Here is a 22,138-nt window from a genome sequence, read left to right on the forward strand (position 1 = left end):
CCAATTATTTTCTTGTAATTTTCAGCCACATGTAAATCACCACTCTAAGAAAAACTTTCTTAAACTTAAGAGTTTAACAAAATGTAAGTGGCTGCTTTAAACTTTAGATGAAATTTTATTACTCTGAAAGAAGTATGCAAATTCCAGTAACGACTCGAGAAAAGAAAAATGAAAAAAGCCAGTATTTTTTCAATGATTCCAAAGAAGCTCATATCAAAGTCACTTTGATTTATAAACTTCAAAGACACGTAGATTCCACTTATTGAAGGGCCAAACAGCAATATTGATAAAACCATCCAGCTATTCTTGAGAACAGATTAACCCTGGATTTTAACTACCCTACAACTTCTTAGCATGAAGTTTGCTCATATTTGTCATCAATTGGCAATTCCTCTGCTCTCGGATATTATATGCTAACTAATATGAATAGTGCTTTCTTCTGACTTGAACAAAGCATTATGATAGTAGACTACATCTAATTTAATTTGTCTGAACTTTTCCTAACATAACCATATTCTGTTCAATTTGGTGAACATATCTAGGTCCGTATAGCTAATATTTTTCAGAAGAAGTCTAAAATTTGCTCATGGATTTAAACCACTTTCCCTGTATAACTTCTTTTTGCCTTATCCTGCACACCTTCAAGCATAATCCAATGTTTATACTAAATAAAAACGTTCATGGTGTTGCCATTATAAATTTTACTAACATTAATGTTATTGTCCATTTTCCCTGTTTTCCTTCTTTGAAGCAGCACGTTTCTCTTTTTGCTGCCCAACTAATAATCCAACCTGCTATTTTACCTACTGGCTTTGATTCCCATATACCACTTCCTATCTCCATTGTCACTTACACATTTTGAANAGTGTTGCCATTATAAATTTTACTAACATTAATGTTATTGTTCATTAACCCTGTTTTCCTTCTTTGAAGCAGCACGTTTCTCTTTTTGCTGCCCAACTAATAATCCAACCTGCTATTTTACCTACTGGCTTTGATTCCCATATACCACTTCCTATCTCCATTGTCACTTACACATTTTGAATTTATTCTCTGATAATCTCCAAAACTGTGCTGGAGCTCCGCAGGCCTCTGTCCTCTGCTCTTCTCTATCTGCACTTAAGTTCCTGATAGATTCATCCAAGCCCATCATTCGAGTCCAAAACTTCTATATCCCCTACAGTTCTGCACTCCAGCCAACCACAGCCACTCTCTGAGATNTAATGTATAATATAATTATACATTATATTTCTTCTCAAATAGGGCCTCTTTGTGGCCATCCTGTGTCAAATATTGAAGAACCAATACTGAGAGATGTCTTTAATTTTTCCCTGTCTTTCTCTGACTTTCCGTCTGTCACCTCTTGGGACCACCCTTTCATTTTGTATTCCATTAGTCACTAAATTCACACACTTAAACACCTATGGCTTCTTCCCTGATTTTTGGAGCCAGGTCTCTCCCTTTCAATCCAGTCTGAATACTACTGCCAACCTAACCGTGTGAAAAGGATGCTTTTACTGGGCATTCCCTATTCAAGAACCTTCAATGGCTCCCCATCATTTACTGCACTAAGGAGTCAAATCTGCTGCCTTGTGAAGATTCTCCATAAGCCTGACATGCTGGGGAGATGATCAACCCATTCTCTACTCATCCACGATCTACACTCTCACCTCCATTCACCTCCCTCCACACTGCAAATTAGTGAAGTTTATTGCTGACCCATTCACGCTTTCCTCCTTTCAGAGCCAGCTTAACTTCTGCCTTTCAGAAAATCTTTTCAGAAAGTCTTCTGAAGAAAGAAGACATGTGGCATTCATGACAGATCCTCCACAAAGAGCGTATAACCAAGGACTGGATTAATCAGCATAGATTGTCTTCACGAGACAGTGCATTCTGGGCAGACTGTAGAGTTAAACTGTCCACAGAGTAAATAATGTTTCCTAGCTCTACAAACCACTAACACCCAATGATGGCCATTCAAAATAAAGTCTCTGTTTTTGTGTCCATGGCCCACCCTGATCCTAACTATACCAGTCTTCAGAGCTGAGATCTCCACCTACCCCTGCCCCATCCTTCACCTTAGCCATTCAGCTCCAGTATTCCTAGTATCTATCCCCTTTGAAGTGAGTCAGCTACTCAAATCAAATCATTAGGAAGAGTCCAACAAAAGAAACCTAATAAAATCTGATTCAAGGAAATAGTAAAGCTGAAAGCATATATGACCAAATTAGTAAAGAGAATCATATTAAAATCGTAAATAAAATCCAAGGGCTGGTTCTTTGAGGGAAAAAATTTTAAAGCAAATCTAAAAAGCTTTAATCCACATGTAAGTAAATATAAGAAGGAGAGATAGACTATAAAAACAGATGAGGAGGCTTTTACAGTTATTTTAATGTGTCATGTTTAACTCTATTCCAGCCCTTTTCAACCAGTTTCCAGGAAAGAATTAAGCTGTAAGGCATCCAATGCTGATAATAAATTCACTTCTCTTCTTGGCATCTGGAATAGTAGACATTATGTGCCACCTTAGGAGAACTGAACACGGTCATCCAAACCATTCTTTGGAAGCCCCATTCACTGAGATCTCCTTGAAGGGACAATTCTGTGAAAAGCAATATAAGTTACTGAAAATGACTAATGTAGAAGAAACTTAATTAGAAGAAATCATAAAAGATATGGGGCAACTTTAAAAATTTACCTCCAAAGTGATCCAGAGCAGCTAGTTTTATGGGTGACTTCTTTCAAATCCTTATGCAATATATGCTTCAGGAAATAGGGAAAAACTGTAAAACACCAAAAATATTTTTTAGAAAGATATATGCTGCCCCAGTGCCAAAATCTGATCAAGGAAAATATTAAAACCGCAGCCTTGTCTCATTTGTAACTTTAAGTTCCAATAATCCTAACAAACAAACCATCTAGTCGACCAAAGTCTATAGCATATTGCAAAGAACATCCAGTAAGCAAAATAGAGTGTATCCTAGAAACACAAATTGAGTTTATTATTCAGAAAACAACTCATCTAATATATTAGTTCAATAGATCCAGTTAGAAAATGAACAATCAGAAATTTAAGTCCGTGTTTTAACCTAAGAAGAGAGTATTTCCTTAACATGAAAAAGAAGGCCATTCTTAAGCTAATAGCCAGAGCCACACTAAATGCGAACTATTTGAGTCATTCAGGTTTAATGTATGAATAAAATGAAGACACATCACGTTACTGTGAACATTTAACATAGATCTGGAAGTTTTAGTTAATACTTTAAAAATTTGAAATCAAAAAAGGTAAACTGTTAGGATATAGGAGGTAAAATCAGCAGTATTTGCATGTGATACAATTATATACATAAAAACCCAAACAGAATCAACTGAAAAAGTCATAATTAGTAAAGTTCAGTAAAGCTGACGATATGTATACAAAAGTAGAGAGCTTTCCAAGACATCAGCTAAAATTAGTCAATACTGTTGGGGGGCGCCTGGGGGGCTCAGTCGGTTAAGCTTCTGACTTCTGTTCAGGTCCTGATCTCACGGTTTGTGGGTTTGAGCCCCACGTCGGGCTCTGTGTTGACAGCTCAGAGCTTGGAGCCTGTTTCAGATTCTGTGTCTCCTTCTCTTTCTGCCCCATGCATGTGCTGTCTCTCTCTGTCTCAAAAATAAATAAACTATAAAAAATTTTTTAAAAAATACTGTGGGAAAACATTCCAATTCCCATTGTAACAAAACATACAAAATGCCTAAAACTAATCTTATTGAATAACATCTAAGATTATATCAATAAATCTATAATACTTTATATCAATATATATTTTTAATTTTTATAGATAAAAAATAGCATGTTCTTCCCTGGTAAGGAAGATGTCGTTAACAGCATGCCATTCTTTCTAAATTAATTTACAGATTTATTGCAAACTTCAAATTCAAATACCCATGAAATTTTTTAACTTGTCTAAATGATTCCAAGATTCATCTTGAAAAGTGACATGTTGAAACCAGCTTTAAAAAAATGTTAAGAAAAAGAGTAATGAATGAGTACTTGGCTTACTAGGTATAAAAACTTTTATGAAACTACAATAATTTAGATGGTGTGTTAGTAGCACAGGACTTGACAGATTAATGAAACAGTCAAGATAGCCCTGAAATAGGACTAAAAATATATAAAACCTTAATGAAGAATGATAAATGAAAAATCACATACCATAAAAATGCTGGAAGTAACATTGGTGAATATAAAACTGATTTAAAAGCAATAGAATATATCACCTAGGAAAAGATGCATAGATTTGACTGCATACTTTTTAAAATTTGTATACCACTGAAATAAAGCTTATCCCATGTAACATCAATAATATTTTAAAAGTTAGGAACAAAACTGTATCAGAAAATACTATAACAATGTTTACAAGCAAACTGCACCCTGGGAAAAATATGTGTAACATATATGACAAGTTAAGAACTTTATCGTATAAAAGGGAATTTACATATCAATAAGAAAAATAAGATCACACTATGTATTCATTTCCTGCTGCGGCAACAGACTTCTGCAAACTTAGTGGCTTAAAATAACCCAAATTTATTTTCTTACATTTCTGGAGGTCAGAAGTCCACAGTCAGTTTCACTGGGCTGAAGCCAAGATATCTTAAGAGCTCATTCTTTCTAGATGCCTTAGAAGAGAACCCCTTCTCCGCCTTTTCTAGCTTCTAGAGGCCACCTGCATTCTTTGTCTCATGGCCCCTGCCCCCACTTCAAAGCCTACAGCTTAGCATCTTCAAGGTTCTCCTTTCTGCTGACCTTTTCTTCCATTATCACACCTGCTTTGACTCTGATCCTTTGCCTCCTACCTGGATAATCCAAAATAATCTGCCCATCTCAAGGCTATTAATTTAATCATATCATTAAAAACCCCTTTTTGCCATGTAAGATAACATATTCATCTGTTTTTAGAAATTAGGTTATGGGCATCCTTGGAAGGCCATTATCAATCAGTGTACTACACAACAATAGAAAAATAGATAAAGAAGCAGAGGCAATATACAGACTAAAGGAACAAATAAATGGCCACTAAGCTTGTGAAACACATATGCAATCTCACTAGAATTCTAACAAGTGGAAAATAAAACAACAAGGAGATGCTTCTTTTGCCTAACATACTGACAGATTTTTCTTGTACATGATTCTAGTACAAGTACAGTTTCTGAACCATTCTAGACAATAATCAAGTGGTATATAGGAGGAGCCTTAAAGTGTTCATGTCATTTAATCCAAGAACTTCATTTATCGAAATTATTTTTAAGGATTTACTTAGGGTAGGTATTTGAAATGTACAATGAGGCTGTTACAGTATTGTAAAAGAGTAATAAATTAGAAACTGTGTCCAACAATAAGGCATGGTTAAATAAATTATGCTAAACTATATGAGTGAAGACTATACAGCCATTAAATTAAATCTTAAAAGATTTTCAATAATATCCTGGATATTCCCACAATATACTCCTGAGAACAAAAACAGAATACAAGACTGCATATATTACAAAATACATGCAAAAGAGGAGGCTGATAATGGTTAACTCAGAGTCATAGATTCTAGGTTATTTTTATTTTCTTTATTATACTTTATTTTAATAATAAATATTATTACTGTTCTAATCATAAAAAAAGATAATTTAAAATTCCAAAGTGAACGATGACAGATGTTGGACATTGAGCCTCAGAATTCTAAGCAGGATGGAAAATAGAGTGTTACACGCCCCCAAAAGGCAGCCCCCACACATCGCTGGAGACCAGCCATGCACATTATTCCTTTCAGAAACAAAGCCAGCCAGCAGCATGTGCAAATCAGAACCTCACAGTTAGGCACTGTTGCCAGTAGAGGAGCGATACAGAACAAGTTCAAGCACAGAAACCCAGACTCTGTGTAGAAACGGGGTTTCGCCCCTGCATCTGGGCCTATAAAGGATTACGGGCATATTGCAGAGTCCCCCAGAGTCAGAGGGAAGAATTAAGCAATATGAGTTTTAATTAGACTCTAACATAGTTAGAAGAAACTAATCGGAATTGCTGAACATTGCATCAGATAGACACATTAGACATAGCACAGTTCACAATGTCCCTTTTTTTCACTTGGCAAAAAAAATATAAACTTTTGCCATAGGCCCCTAGAAGGAATGCTCATTTCAAAGTGTGAGTTGTGGCTACCTGATGCTAACTTGTCAAGAAGCTCATGGAAAGATAGCTTTATGACAGCAAAGATGTTTTGTTCATTGCTATGTGTCTGGTGCCTAAAACAGTACCTGGCATCCAGTAGGTACTCAATAGGTCATTGTTAAATTACATTTGGAGCAGTAGAATTACTATAAACTTTTATATTCTACCTTTAGGTTAAATGGCTTATCACTTTTACAGAATTAGAAGTCACTAACCAGAGCCAGTATTGGGGAATTAATAAACACATCCTATACATATCTTATACAAGGATGTTTATTATTTTCAGGTAACTCCTATCTCAGAATCTGGAAAGGAACTTAAACCTCTTCAAATCCAGGCCCTTCCACTCACCAGGAGAGAACAAATAGCTCTCTAGTTGAAGGACATACCTCTGACAGCAGAGCCCAAGTGGAGGGGTCTTTCCACACTGGAAGCAAACATCAGATGCTGCCACCTGAGTGATTTGGCCAGGGGGCACGTGTTCCATGGCTCCAACCTCTATTCTCACAAAATATGACCACCCACCATATTTCCCCACACCGTCTACACCCTGTACTTGCCATTTTTATATTACTAACTCTAAAACTCACTGTGGGGTGACGTCTCTCCAATGAATGGTAGACGTCCTTTTCGAATCAGTTGCCAAGTGATTTTGAAATCGGCTCAAGGAACGTCACATCTGAGGATACCGACTACTGCAAGCCCAATAGACTTCCCACTCCTTGTAATTGTGTTGTTCATCCTTGTAGTTTCCATATTTGACAATTTGCCATTGTCAGCTCATTAAATAAATTACTTATTAAAATAAAAGAGTATCCCTTCAGTAAGTGCCTGGCCTACTGACATCCAGCTGAAGAATGATGCCCATAAGTTTTCAGCTTTGTCTGATTGTAGCAAGTCAGCTTGGTTGAAGCTGCCATCCCCTGAGCAAAGAGTCTGGGAGCAAAGAGAAGGGGGACACACAGAACCAAAGCACAGAGTGCATGGCCAGGCCATCTGTGTTTAGCAAAGGGAGATACTTTTACAAACTGGGGGCCAAAATCATATTATGATGCCATTGCAGGCCACTTACTCTTCTCAGTAAAAATCTGTGATTTACGGATTACTTTTTATATTCAATAGGAAGAGTGAGGCATGTACATTGCTCAGGTTGCTCACAGAAGAATGTTGACAGTAGCCCACCAGAGACAGACACAGGGACAGCACCACCATGAATAAACCTCAAGGCAAAAGAGAGACTTGAATTCTCTTACCTCAAAACTTGTTTTCCAGAACTAAAATTGAAACAGTACAGGGTGCCTGGGTGGCTCGGTCAGTTAAGCGTCCGACTTCGGCTCAGGTCATGGTCTCACGGTTTGTGGGTTTGAGCCCCACATCGGGCTCTGTGCTGACAGCTCAGAGCCTGGAGCCTGCTTCAGATTCTGTGTCTCCCTCTCTCTTCGATCCTCCCCTGCTCACTCTGTCTCTCTCTCTCTCAGAAATAAATAAAACATTAAAAAATTTTTTAAATAATTGAAGCAGTAAACAATACGTGAAAGATGTGACACCCCTGCCCTACTGCCCAGTTAGCCTCCCTTCAGACTTTTACCTGTTGCCCTGGAAAGTGAAGCAGCAGCAAATGTAGATTTCTGTGATTCTGTGCAAATAAAATTGGAGCAGATAAGGTCTTAGCTGAGCTGGGAACATGATAAATATTTTCAAGGACGGCTGAGGCTCACTAATTGGATACTTTAATGAAACTTGAGCTTTCTCTTTCTAACTTCTAACACCCCTTCAACCCTTAACAACTGGTATGGGCAACTTTTTAAACAAAAGAATTTGTGATCCTGGAGAATCCTTTCTTTTTATTTTCAAGTGAATGACCCAGTGGTAATTGATAATGGCTCCTAATTGAGGAAGGACCACTGTTTTTTCCTGCTGCCTTCAGAACCGCTAATGAAGAGAATTTCTTTCCAGTATTCGTCCCAAGTGAAATTAACATTAATTGAACATTGAGTACTAAGGAAACGCCCACTAGAACTTTCAGGCTTCTCCCCCACCATCCTCACCCTACCAATTCTTCTGCTAACATACTAGGTGGAAAGCTGTCTCTTCCTATTGTACCTAAACAAATCAGTGTACAGGGAAGTGATTTATCATTCATGAAAAGCAATCAGATTGCTTGGGGCTGACAGCTGTTCCCAAAATGCAGCTGAGAAACAGACCTTTGGCAAAGTGTAAAATTTGGAATGAAACCATATTACTGTACTTCAGCTGGCAACAAAAGAGGCTGATAGTGAGCTTAATAAACAAAATACCATGCAGCCCAAAATGTATTAGCTAGTCTACATTTATGGACAAAAAAAGGCCATTTTCCCAATTTTTCCAAGTTACTTTCAATCACACAAAACACCTAATAAAAATAAAATATTCTTTTTAGGATTTTTTTTTTAGGATGTAGACACATTTTTGGTAAAGACTATTTTTTTTCACACAATTCATTATGGGAAATGAACCAGAAAAAAATGCTGAAACATGTACAGAGGTTAAAGAGGGATGCCGCTTTTACTAGAAAAGGAAGAATTCCAGTATACTCTGGCCTCTAGGCCATAATTCATTTTATTTCCCATGTCGAGAATGCTTTCCCATACCTCTCTGCTTGTCGAAGATCTAACTGTCCTTTCAAACAAAATTCTCATCAAACCTCCAAGATGCTATAATTCTTATATGATTTTTCCTGACTGTTCGGACCCTTGGTGGTCTCACCTGCCCTTGAACTCTTGTAACATTTCTTTCAGCTGCCCCCCTCTCTTCTCTCCTTCCTGTGTCATGTCCCCTCATCCCCTCTAGTTTTTTTCTTTCCTAGCTCCACCCCCCATTCAACTGCATTGAAGCCCTTGCCCTATCTAAAGCAAACTGTTCATTTTATATATCCGTGTCTTTCTAAACACAAATTCCTGGCAATTAAATGTCTTTGCCCCCTTCATGCTGGCCAATCATATTCAGTCTTTGAGATCTACTCAAATGTCCATTTCCTCCTCTTTAATAAACATTGAATGAGGGGCTCCTGGGTGGCTCACAGTTAAGCATCCGACTTCAGCTCAGATCATAATCTCACTGTTCGTGGGCTCCCAAATCGGGTTCTGCGCTGACGGCTCAGAGCCTAGAGCCTGCTTCAGATTCTGTGTCTCCTTCTTTCTCTGCCTCTCCCCTGTTCGCATTCTGTCTCTCTCTCTCTCAAAAATAAATAAAACATTAAAAAAATTTTTTTAAATAAACATTGAATGAGAGCCTATGATGATTCTTGCTCTAAACTAATAAGTAGCTAAGGGTAAAGACATGAAAAAAAATAATAACCTCCATCCTAAAGACAAAATCTTGGTATTAAAAACCCAAATCCCTAACCTCTTCTAAAAGTTACTGTGTTCTGTGACCCCTGATGTCACTCATCCCTTATGTCCTTGGTCTCCAGCCACATCAGCATTCTCTCAGTTTCTCAAACTTCCCATGCTCTTTCCAAACTCAGGACTTTACACATCCCATTTCCACCTGTCATGCACTCATCTCTGACCAGCTAACCCCTGTCCTGTTTTATGACTCAGCCCTCATGTCCCTTTCTCAGGGACATCTTCTTCAAGTTTGTTGAAAGGCCTGATGCTCCTATTAAATGCTCTTAGAGCACTATATGTCTTCTGCAAAACCATGATAGCAGTCCGAGTTTTACCATTGTTTTGTTTCTTTGTTTAATGCTTGCTTCTTCCATAAGGCTATAAGTTGTATTTAGTACAAATATTGTGTCATTTTACCAGTAAATTCTCAGGAATTATAACAGTGTCTGTACATGTTAATATTCAATAGGTGTTTCTGGAATAAATGACAAAACAATGGAAGTGTGAAATAACAAAATCCAGTTGGTAAGTAATCAAAGGAAGCCCTTAATCATGCAGTAGAATGCATGATGGAGGGAGTGCTCATGATACGGGTCCCCTTGAAAAGGGTCGGAAAGAGGAGCAGGCCATTGACCATTTTCATGAAAATAATTTCTTCTTCTTTTTTTAAAAAAATTTTAATGTTTATTTCTGAGAGAGCGAGACAGAGCATGAGCAGGGGAAGGGCAGAGGGAGAGGGAGACACAGAATTCAAAGCTGGCTCCGGACTCTGAGCTGGAACTTGTGAAGTGGGAGATCATGACCTGAGCCGAAGTCAGACACCCAACCGACTGAGTCACCCAGGCGCCCCTGAAAACGATTTCTTCTGACCATCAGACAGTGAAGTCAGAGTGAAATCAAGGGGTGAATGGCAAGTGAAGCAGTCCACACAGTAAGTGCAGAATCTCTTTTCAAGAAGTTTAGTTGTAGGCTGGCTAGATGAAAGAACTAGAATGAAGAGGATGATAGATTTTTAATAAGAGATTAAAAAATATGTATGTGCTGATAAAAAAGAGTTAGATGAAAAGATTGGAAAATGGGAAATCTAGGCTCCTAAAGACGTGGAGCGGATAGGATTTGGAATAGAGGTAAGAAGAACATCCTTAGTAGGAACAAGGACTTCTTTGTTATTAGGGGAGAGGGATGTTAAAAGGTGTAAGAATGCAGCATTCGTTCCACAAATACCTATTGAGCACGCACAGGTAAGGGGAACAAAGTATGTCTGGGGAGGAGGTGGAAAGGGAGTCTAGACAGGGTAACCGTTATTGAGGGGACAAACAAACAAAGACATTAAAATGACCAGAAACTGATGATCTGGCATATAAATGGTTTCTAAACTTTCTTTGGGAGGCAAAGAAAGTTATCTGCTGACAGAGGAGCTTAGGCTGGGTTGAGAAGAATAGTAAAATTTGGCATCAGCTGCTACCGGGAATAGAAGAGGGAGCCTGTGTGGGATCTCACAGCACTGAATATTAGAGAACAGAGTTGGAAGTCCATGCACCTTCCCTGGCCCCATTCCTGTCCCATGTTCCAATCCTAAGAGGTCGTAAGGCAAGAAGGTAAAGTGATCCCAATAGACATTAAAATCCCAAGAAATTGGTGAAGGGATGATCCCTGTGAGTGATACCCAAAATGGAACAGATGAACTTCGTAAAATGGGGAAAACCTTCTTCCACAAAATCTCCCTAAGAACTAGTCACTCCCTCTTGTGCCTCCATAGCAAGGTCCACATACCTTCAATTGCAATGTTAAGTACATTGCACTAGGGTATATTAATGTGTAAGAACATCTTACTTTGCTTTGGATCTGCACCATGGCTTTGCCCGATGCCTGATCAAGAGAAGGCACCTAGGGTGCATTCATTGATTTAAATGACTAATTACATAATATATATCCATGTTTCGCTACCTTTTATAATTAATTATCTTCTCACGGATAGGATCTGTTTTCTTTAGTTTATCACGTAGGTTAAAAGCAGGAATCATGCCTGTACTTTTTTGTTTACCTAGGAGTGTGCCCTAGAAATAGAAGTAAGTCAATAATTTTTTGTTATTGCTGTTGAAGGGGAAAAAAATGATTAAGATGATAAAGCAAGGTCAATTTCTAGATTTCTCTCTCCCTGAAGCAATCATAAAGTTGTAGTTGAGTAATTGTAAAATTTTGAGACTAGAGCAGAAAAACTGATGTGATCAGAAGAACTGTAGTGACAAGTGTTGAAAAAGATGGCTCCTTGTGTCTCCAACATCACCAAGTTCTTTTAGGAAATTATTTTCCAGGATAAAACCATCCCCAGGGTTAAGAAGAGTATTTTACAAAATTATCACAGCTGGATGGAGCTACTCTTCAGAACACTGATTCTCCAGTCACGGTATCAGGACCCTCAGGAGAACTGAAGGTGATTCTGTAGATATAAGGAGCCCCGGGTAAGCATGGTGCTTCTAAATAGGACTAACTGTCAAATTAGAACATATTTTTAAAATTGAAAGAATTCCAAGTCTGCTATGAGATAAAATGTAAATTTTGAGTGAATTTTAAAGACAAATATGAACCTAATTTGGGTTCTTCTCCTAGACCCAGTATGTGATAGTAGGATCAGAATTGGAGTGGTAGGAGGTGATATTCACATTCCTTAGCTATTCTAGCATTCAACCAGGTGAATTTAGGAAGTACTGCGTACTGTTACCAGCTTCTTGCTGATTTCATTAAACATCAAGGAACTTCTTTTCTTTTTTCTTTTTTCTTTTTTTACATTTATTTATTATTGAGAGACAGAACACGAACAAGGTAGGGAAAGAGAGAGGAGGAGACACAGAATCTGAAGCAGGCTCCAGGCTCTGAGCTAGCTGTCAGCACAGAGCCCCATGCAGGGCCCCAACCCGCCAACCGCGAAATCATGACCTGAGCCAAAGTCAGTCGCTCAACTGACTGAGCCACCCAGGCGCCCCAAGACTTCTTAAATCACTTGAATTTTTAGTGGGTCTTATCACCAGAGAGAAAGTGCCTGTGAAGATAACTTTCTCATTCCCAGGCCAAGCAGCATCCCTTTTGATAAATTCATGAAATGCCCCCCAGGTACAATACAATCTTGGGCGAGTACAGGCAGCACCAATCAAATAAACACACAAAAACATTCATTTGCCTTTTTAAAAAAAGTTATTTCCATTTACTTGGATTCCCCCAAAGAGCTTTAAGTAAAATGTTCATTTTTTTTTTTTGACATAGTGTAGATCTAGCCCTACAAACACAAATTCACCCAAGTGAGAAAGAATGGCTAGATTTCATATTTTAGCATGAATACTGCAAAGGTATTAACACAACTGCTCAGTAGGCTTGTTCTCTCCTTCACTCATTGATTTTCTACTTTTGTGTTTATGGTCTTAGGGTAAATGTGCCCTCTGCTGTAATCTTAAATTGTACTTAGCAGCAGGTGTTTATAAATTATGAATTAAAATAGAAATCGAAAAGTTGGATCTTTGAGGTGCTGATTAAAAGGGGACATAGACAGTTCTCTTCCTTTTTTTTTTTTTTAAAGGTTTATTCATTTTTGAGAGACAGAGAGAGACAAAGCATGAGTGGGGAAGAAGCAGAGAGAGGGAGGCACAGAATCCCGAAGCAGGCTCCAGGCTCTGAGCTGTCAGCACAGATAGCCAGATGCAGGGCTTGAACCCAAAAACCATGAGCTCATGACTTGAGCTGAAGTCAGACACTCAACCCAGTGAGCCACTCAGGTGCCTTCTTCACAAATGTGTGCTACCCAAATCATCCATGGCTACCTTCACGACTCTCCCATCCACAATCCCCAGGAGAAGCACACATTTTACAGTGGTTTTACCCACTTAGAGTAAGAGAACATATAAAGAAAACAAAAAAGAATGAGAGAGCTTTATAGTATGATTTTTATGCAATGCTCAAAAGCCAGGAGTAAAGAATAAAACATACCTGGGGATAACTTCTTAGAAACATATAATTAACCACGCCGCTGGGTTGGCTCAGTCGGTGAAGCGTCCGACTTTGGCTCAGGTCATGATCTCACGGTTCGTGGGTTTGAGCCCCGTGTTGAGCTCTGTGCTGACAGCTGGCTCAGAGCTGGAGCCTGTTTCAGATTCTGTGCCGCCCTCTCTCTCTGACCCTCTGCTGCTCATGCTGCCTCCTCTCAGAAATAAATAACACATTAAAATTTTTTTAAAAAAAGATACTTATTGGGGCGCCTGGGTGGCTTAGTCGGTTAAACGTCCGACTTTCGCTCAGGTCATGATCTCGTGGTTCGTGGGTTCGAGCCCCGCGTCGGGCTCTGTGCTGACTGCCAGCTCGGAGCCTGGAGCCTGTTTCAGTCTGTGACTCCCTCTCTCTCTGACCCTCCCCTGCTCACACTGTCTCTCTCTCTCTCTCCTAGAAATAAATAAAAATATTTTAAAAAAAAGAAACTTATAATTAATTTACTGTATTTACTCTCAAACCCCTGCCTTCTCCCTAAAACATACATAATTAAAATTCAATGTTCAAACATATATGTGGATTTTATTTAAAGTAAGTTAAATTTAGATGAGCTTGCATTTATGTTTCATTAATCCACTTATGTATTTATTGTTTGATTGTCGGAACATTTAGCTAATGATTTCTAAAAATTCGACTGTACAAGTAGGCTTTTTATAAATCTCATAATTTTTTTCTTACCATTTTGATTATTTGAATGTTAGTCATTTTAGTCAAATTACCTTATTCAATTGCCAAATGAGCCATTTTTATGGAAAGAGCTGAAATGTATTTAAAGGAAACCACAATACACTTAAAAATCATTCTCATTGGTCTTAATATGGAAAAAATTGAAAACCAATTTGGTGTTGGTTTGGATATTTTTCAATCAGCAGGATTAAGCTAAATTATTCAACAACAAATACCCAGAAAGTTTTTTCTCTATATAATTACACACATTAAACAATCAAGGCACACAGCCCCAGAGAGGAATCGCCTATCCAATTTACCCTAAGATTTGGTTTCTGAAAGGCCACTCCCTTTCATGCTTTTTCTCCCTCAAAAGTCCACAGCATATTTTTCAAGGATTTTCACTGCCAGCTGCCTTTCCGTAAAGTACGGGTACTCTACTTTAATAGAGTACTTACTAGTATTTTTCCTCATTATCTTTCCCTAGGTCAAGTGTACCGAGAGGGGGTTACTACCAGGTGTCCTTCTTCCCTGACAAACACAACATAACCCTAATGTCTGTCCCCAGAGTCCAGTGAAAGCCCAAGGTGTCCTGGAAGTGCTTGTGTGTGTTCAGAGTATTTTGATTTACAGTCTTTGGCTTTGATTCTCTACTCTCTACACAGCACCAAATAAAAAGAGACAGGTAGAAAAGGATCCATTTAAGCTAACCTCTTCTATGTAATTTCACTTGAATTATTTCAAACTAGATTTCTATTTTAGCATGCATTTGCATATTTATTATTGGGCCCAGAAGTCAAGTATTGAAGCTGCCTCTGATCTCCTTTTACTCATCATAAAGGAAAGAGTAAAATAAAATTAGATTTTGACACAGATGAATTTATTTGCGTTTATTAAGGCATAACCTGAAATGGATGCAAAAGATTCCCCAAATTAGGAGTTAGATTTCCAACATAAAGCCTATTTACGTGTAATATGTGCAAGGTGCTATAATTCAAATCCACTCGGCCTGTTCTGTCCCACCCTACAGTAGCAGGCCCTGGTCGGTAGCGGTCCTAAAGCACCAGGACAGACAGGAAATGCAGCTGTCCCTCCTTTCCTCTGCTCGGCAAAGACTGGATATGGACACCTTCAAGGGGTTCCAAGAGCTGTGGCAGTGTCTAAGAGAGAAACTAAGTAGCACAGAAGAGAAAAAAACACAAGCTTTCTTCATCTTTCCCCGTTTCTCCTTTCCTATATACCACACAAGTCTATACAGTACGCCTTTACTTAATGGGGGTGGACGGTAAATGTCAAATTAGCAAAATAAGCAGCAAAATAAAAGCAGAATGACCCTCAGACTCAGGTAAAAGGGCCCCAAACTTTAGAAGATACACATTTAAGAGGGGTCACACTCCGGCATTCCTCTAGCTGCACCCCTTCTCTTGGGGCCACGGGGGATATGCCCCACAAAAACTTGTACCCATCCTCTACACGGGCCATGCTTCGGGAGCGGATAACCTTAAAATCCCCTGCCTAAATCAGCCTACGCCACTTCCTGTGCCTGCCTATGCCCCCTCCCAGGGCCCCCCAGCCCCAGGGCTGACCAAAATGCTCCACACACTTCTGGGGTGGCCAAGAAGCAGCTGACTGGCAGGGGTGAGGGGATGGCCTTGGGCAGAGTTCAGACCTGCAAGTTCCACGACGTGCATGTCCGCGAGGCCTCTCCAAGAGCTGGAGGAGCCAGAGGTGGGGAAGGGAAAGGAGGGAACCAGGGACAGGGGCCCAAGAGTAGACCCTCCCGGAACCACCATATTCTATCTAGCTCAAAACTCTCCGAAAAACTCCCGGGAATTCTAAAGTGGAGTACTTCTTTACCAATACAAGAGTATACTTGTCAGAGGACAAAAACTGCTTGAACAGTGTGTAGGCTTTGTTTTATGGTTTTTCAATACTTACAGACACATAGTTGGACCTCCATTTGCACTCTTACCAAAGGCTCAATAAATGCTGGAGGCAGGTATACGTGGGAGATGGAAAGAAAGGCAGGAAGAACAAGGAAGCAACAAAAGAAGAGAAAGAAGTAACAATGAACTGCTTACAAAACAAGGATTAGGCATTCTGTCAGGATATATTTTACTCAGTGCCCAGTAAAATGCCAGAAACCTCTCAGGGGTTTCATATAAATTTGTTGAGTGAACAAATAATCGATCCATCAACCATTCGATAATGAAGAAACGAGGCTAACTTGGCTGCAGACATAGTTAGCAGTAAACTAGGCTTCACAAACCTTTCCAATATGACCTGCTAACTCCTTATTTATGCACCTGATTCCACCCTCAAACATATAGAAGACAAAATTAGTAACTAATCTGTTGTGCCTATGGAACTCTCCTGATGGATGTACAACACCTCTCGCCAGAGGATGAACTGACCCCCAGGTTACGCCTCAGGCAAACCAAATAATCAAAGCAAGCAGAAAAGCCAGTTTCAGGACTTCTGAAATTGAACCCATGCAAGATGAAAACCTGAAATGCGGCAAGGACAATGAAGCTGAAGAAGGGTTCGGATGTAAGAATATTTCAAAGGAAAATCAGTTTGGACACCGTGATTAGTAACATTATTCATTCAGACTTGCTTGCTTAGACACTTAAAAATCCTATTTTGGCACACAAGTGTAACTGAGTAAGAAAATGTTAATGTGTTAATGTTTCTCTCCTCTCATCTTCTGTACCCACCTCCATTTTCCTTGTTCGCAAACCTAGAATGACTTGGACCTATTTTAAAAATATTAGTGCCTGGGCCCCACATGTAAAAATTCTTATTTAACTGGGAATAGGGTATGGGCATTGGTATTTTTTGAGAATTCATCCACAATTATCTAATGTGTCACGTAGGATGGGAATGACTGAGCCCTAGGGAACATAGCTACTTCGTTCACTAACCTGATAACAGTACTAGTACTTTTCTACCTAGAGGAAAAGGAAAATCTAGGAAGGAACGAAGAGCCTCTGAGGAAGTGATGTGGAAAGTCCCAGTCTAAGGAGATGGCTAATATTACACCATTGTTTGGTTTCCAAGTACATCTCCTTACTTACATCATTAAAATTTATTCCGTGTTTGAATGACTCACTTCCAAATTTCTCAAAGTCATTAATTCATATTTTAATTTTCCAGAATAATAACTAACCCTTCATACTTAGACTCACCTGAGTATTTAATGATATTTTCAGTTCTCTGAGCCATATTCACAGTAAGAGTGTTGATTAGATATTGAATGATATCACTCTTCTCTGCGGATCTCAAACTTCAATAAGCTTAGGATTCTCTAAGGTAAAACCACATTCTAAGCTCCACCCAGAGTTCCCATTCAGTAAGTCTGCAAGGTGACTTGGAGTTTTCATTCTTAACAGGTTCTCCCGGTAATTCTATTGGTCATTAGCAGGCAACCTTTTGGAGAAATAGTGCTTGTGGGGCACCCGGCTCTACACATCATCACTAGACATGGAAGATTTCTGCCATACCTTGCATTTTGTAAAACAAGAACACAAGTATTCCAGTTTCATCAGTTATAGGAAATGCATTTCAAATGGCTTGCTTTCCTTTGCTCTTGATAACGGTAGAGAATACCACCTGTTTCAGATTCCTTGGTATACTCAGATCAACTCTTAAGAAATCTTGCTGACTTGACTCAACCTTATATGCAAACTATTATCGTTCTTTAATTCAGGGCACACAATACAGCATATTACCAAATAACTAAGGATAATCACACATATACCAAAAATAAACATGATACTGGGAGCTGGGAGCAACTCAGCTTACATTGATATCTTGACAACCATGCAGGATTCCACTGTCATTTCTTTATCATCTGGGGCTGTTCCTCAATTATAGAGGCTAATAAAATTGCTAAGGAACCATTTGATCTTAAAGTATATGGGTTATTTCCCAACTTGTTGGTTCTTTTAAATTGTTGCTACTTAATTGATTATTTTTTTTCCCCACTTGCTTCCCAGGTGTCAGTGGAAATGGATACACTGCTTGCTATCTTGCAGAGAATTGTCCTTTAAGATCTCTCAAAAGCCAAGTGTAGCAGCTGTGCAATGACATCTACAATTGCTAAATACGCCGTAGGTCCAAATAGTGCTTCATTATTTTTTTCATTTACTCTGAACAATCCTATGAGGTAGTAATATTATCTCCATTTTACAGGTCTGGAGAGCAAGGTTCAGAGGCCTTGTTTCCCCAAGGTCACTTAATTAGTAAGTTGCGACTAGAACCCAGGTGTTCTGAATATTCGTCCAATTCTCTTTCCACTGCATTACACTGCCAATCATCCGGTCCTGCCAGTTCAACTGTACCCAGACATTCCAGGTACTCTTTAATTACTTCTCTCCCAGTCCTAGTTGGTCTGCCAATCTCCTCTCACAGCTGAGACTCATTTTAGCCAAGTGTTCACATCTGACCGTTTATATTAAAGGCAGAAATGAAAACTACATTAAAAGCTTCTACCGTTTCACTGCCTTCCATTATAACCTTTTCTTTTCCCATCTATCAAGGGGTGGTATTTTCCTGGTCATCTTCTTTGGCCTATTATTTTCATCATCTTTAAGTATTAGAATTGGCCACAACTGTGTGGTTGGCACCATACTAGGTGCCACCGTGGTCACACAACAAAATGACAGTCTCAGAGTGCCAAACTCACACTGGCAGCAGCTGATAAACAGGAGGGGAAGTAGATGTGGGCAGGAAGAGCTGGGCCAAAATTAACTCAAGTAAGCGTGTGCTTTGACAAGGGCCAGGTGCAGGATGGATGGGGGAAAAGAGGAGACAGGGGACTCTGCTTTCCTAGTCCCCAAAGCCTGCCTGCTACCCTGCACCATCCCTAGAAGGGGAGATGGAGACTCTTAAATGTGATTACTACCTGTGCTATGGATCAACAGGCAGGAGTGGCTGCTGAGATGGGCACCCACTCTAAGCTTCTTGGGGAAAGGCCTTTCTGGCTCACCTCGGATACCTTGGAATCAGTCTTCCCCTGGCTTCACCAACTACCCTCCCACCACCTACACAACCACATGTATTAATTTTAGCCATTGCCAGACTGTATTTTATGTCCAGTTGTTGAAGTTCATTTCTAGCGCGACCCAACCATGTGAAGACAATTACAATTTTAACCAACAGAAGTGATTTACTCCATAGTTATTGTGCATCCATAATATATGTGGAAGTCACCATGATTGGGGCTAAAGGAACAGAGATGACAAGACATACATGCTTCCTGCCCTCATGGAGCTGACATTCTAGCTATCTTGGAATTCTAGCTATTGTTTGCAGAGAAGCTTTCACGCAATTGTGTGATCCATTTCCCATCAATGTATAGTGTGGAATCATATGTCTGGAGAAGTGGAATTTTGACTTTAATATTCCAAAGCTCAGGCCCCAGAGAATCTGCATTCACTGGTCTTGGGGGGAAGCACTGATGTATTTAAAGACTCCCCTAGATAACTGCATATGTCACCGGGATTGAGAACCAGCTCTGTTCCAGTGTTTCCTACCCTGCTGGATCCTAAGAATCACATGGAGATATGATTAAAAGTGGGCCCCAGAATCACTATATTAGAATAAGAGGGCTGGGAGGTTGTATTTTTAATAAGCATTCCATTAATGTTTATAATCAGACCAATTTGGGAAGTATGATGGTTGTCACAAATAAAATTTATTAAATAGAATGTGAATTAATCTATCATAAATTCTAATTTTTAAGTTAAATTTGAAAAATTTGTGATTGGGTTTTCATTATTAGTGCACCAGAGTTTGCTTTTCTTATAAACATCATGCCACCATTTTATGAAATGTCAGAATGAAGTAGAATTAAAATAAATACAGCCTAATATCTTGTTGGCCTTGAAAAGGCCAAATGAAAAAATGGACTTTGTCTTGGCATTAACAGTTACAAATCAGCTGGTTAAAATATGTTTGGATTAGGAACATCTGATTTCTTGTTCACAAACTAACCTAAACATTTCTTGTTAAATGAGATTTAGTCATGACTTAAAATATTTGAAGAAAAGCAGTCATCCAGAAAATTAAGGTCAACCAAAAACAGATGGCATCTATGAAATAGGGTGTTGAATCCTCTGTGATGCCAAGTAAAAAAATAAAACAAAATCTGTGTCAAAAGATAGTCCTTGTGAAATCTCTGTGTCTTATCTCAGGATGCATATATATTTTGTAATAACCCACAACTTTTTAAATAGTAGCAGACCTTTAATGTTTCTTTCCAAGACTTCTGTTATTTGAAAATAAAGTTCCAGGAAGCATGGTTTTTGGAGGAAATACATTTTTCTGTCACAAACCGGTGAGGTCTTCTCAGGGCCCATTACATAGACTGTATTCCATTTACATCCATTAGAAAGAAAACATCTTTTTGCTTTCTTACTGCGCCCTTTTAAAGAACTTTATTTTCAGCTCAGTGCTACTTTTGGAGGCACTTTTCCTGATGATGTTGGGTGGGGGTGGGGGGGGGTGGAAAGCATGTTCTCAAGTCTCAGGTGACTAACCCCTCTAGACCCTCCGAGAAAGGAAGGGAGAATAAATGACACTGGCAAGGGAACCAAATGGGTTTTGGTGAAGACAAAAATAACAGATCCTATTCTCGGGCAGCGAACACAATGAAGCAAATGGTTGCTGTTGTAGAGCTTTTTCATCAGGCATTTCCACTACGTCTTTCTATCTTTTTTGGATATAATGAGCAACCCATATTTTTTCATTTACGAATGAAGAAAACCTCTTTCTAGGGCACTGGAATGTGAAAGGCATGAATAAAGATGAAGAAATGAGCATTTTCATTTTGATTGGAGCTAAGTAGTTTAAAAAAATGATAATAGGATTGAAATGTACTTAATAAAAAATTATGCTGTGAATAATAAATCCGGTATTGTAATTCTGACATTAAATCATTTTCTAGAATATCTCCGTTTTTTGGTAGCATATGAGTTCACAACTAAGAAGTAGAAAGTACATTAGACATTTCTTATCCCGAAGGACATTTTTTTCTTCTTTGTAGGAAAAAAAAGGCAAGTCCATGCCTTAAATTGATCTTTGTGGATGATGTAGTGTATAGTTTTAAAATTAAATTTATTGAGAAATGCCTTACAAATATTAATTCATTAATCAAGACTAAGTTCCTTTGTAGAATATAGCAAAAATGCTATTAAAAGAAGTCATATCCTTGTCCTGCTATCCAAATGGCTTTTCCTGTACTGAGCTCTATTTTGAAGAGCTGTATATTTCATGATTATTCAAGTTCCTACAAAGAATTTGGCCTTTTTCTGACTAATGATACCATTTGTTCCAAACATCTGATTTCCAAGTTACAGAATAAATGATTCACAGTATGGATTTATTCCAACATAACTTGCTCTCAAACCACATTTTCTGACATCTCACTGAAATCTAATGATGTGAAAAGATATTCATGTTATGTTGTTAAATAAAATAATTTATCAAGTAACTACATGGTACCAAAATGTATATATACCTATAGCTATAGCTGTCAATATGTCCAAAAGGAATTATGGTTTATTTACATTTTTCCACAATGAACATGGCTTCCTATCGTAATTTAAATGATTTATTTTATTTTATTTTATTTTATTTAACTTATCTGATATGGCTAGGAATAGCCTTAGTCAGTGTGATAAAAGATAAAGTAATTGTCAAGATTATAACACTTAATATTTAAATACATTCTGAAATAAACAGAAAGTATCAAGGCCATAAAACGAGAGTTAGACTTATCATTATGATTTCCAGACTGCTAATTAAGTCTTGTATCCTCTGTTCCCTCAACGCCGGGGCTCCCTCAACGCCTGGGCTCCCTCAT

The 22,138-nt window shown here is 38.6% G+C and overlaps 1 long non-coding RNA gene across 3 annotated transcripts in view; it reads right to left on the reverse strand.

Moving 5' to 3' along the window:
* Positions 1-2,367: 2,367 nt before the first annotated feature.
* The window catches only part of LOC144244897 (uncharacterized), a 52,061-nt gene continuing 32,290 nt past the window's right edge, over positions 2,368-22,138 (reverse strand). For 2 of the 3 annotated variants that reach the window (XR_013339106.1, XR_013339104.1), the window contains 4 exons: positions 7,791-7,838; positions 7,456-7,673; positions 2,699-2,783; positions 2,368-2,624 (listed from right to left, as the gene is read on the reverse strand). This is a non-coding gene — a long non-coding RNA (uncharacterized LOC144244897). The remainder of the gene's footprint in view (positions 2,625-2,698; positions 2,784-7,455; positions 7,674-7,790; positions 7,839-22,138) is intronic. The other variant, XR_013339105.1, reaches the window with a different exon arrangement.

This window comes from Crocuta crocuta, unplaced genomic scaffold (assembly GCF_008692635.1).
Source record: "Crocuta crocuta isolate KB4526 unplaced genomic scaffold, BGI_CrCroc_1.0 scaffold38, whole genome shotgun sequence".
Taxonomy (NCBI): Eukaryota; Metazoa; Chordata; class Mammalia; order Carnivora; family Hyaenidae; genus Crocuta; species Crocuta crocuta.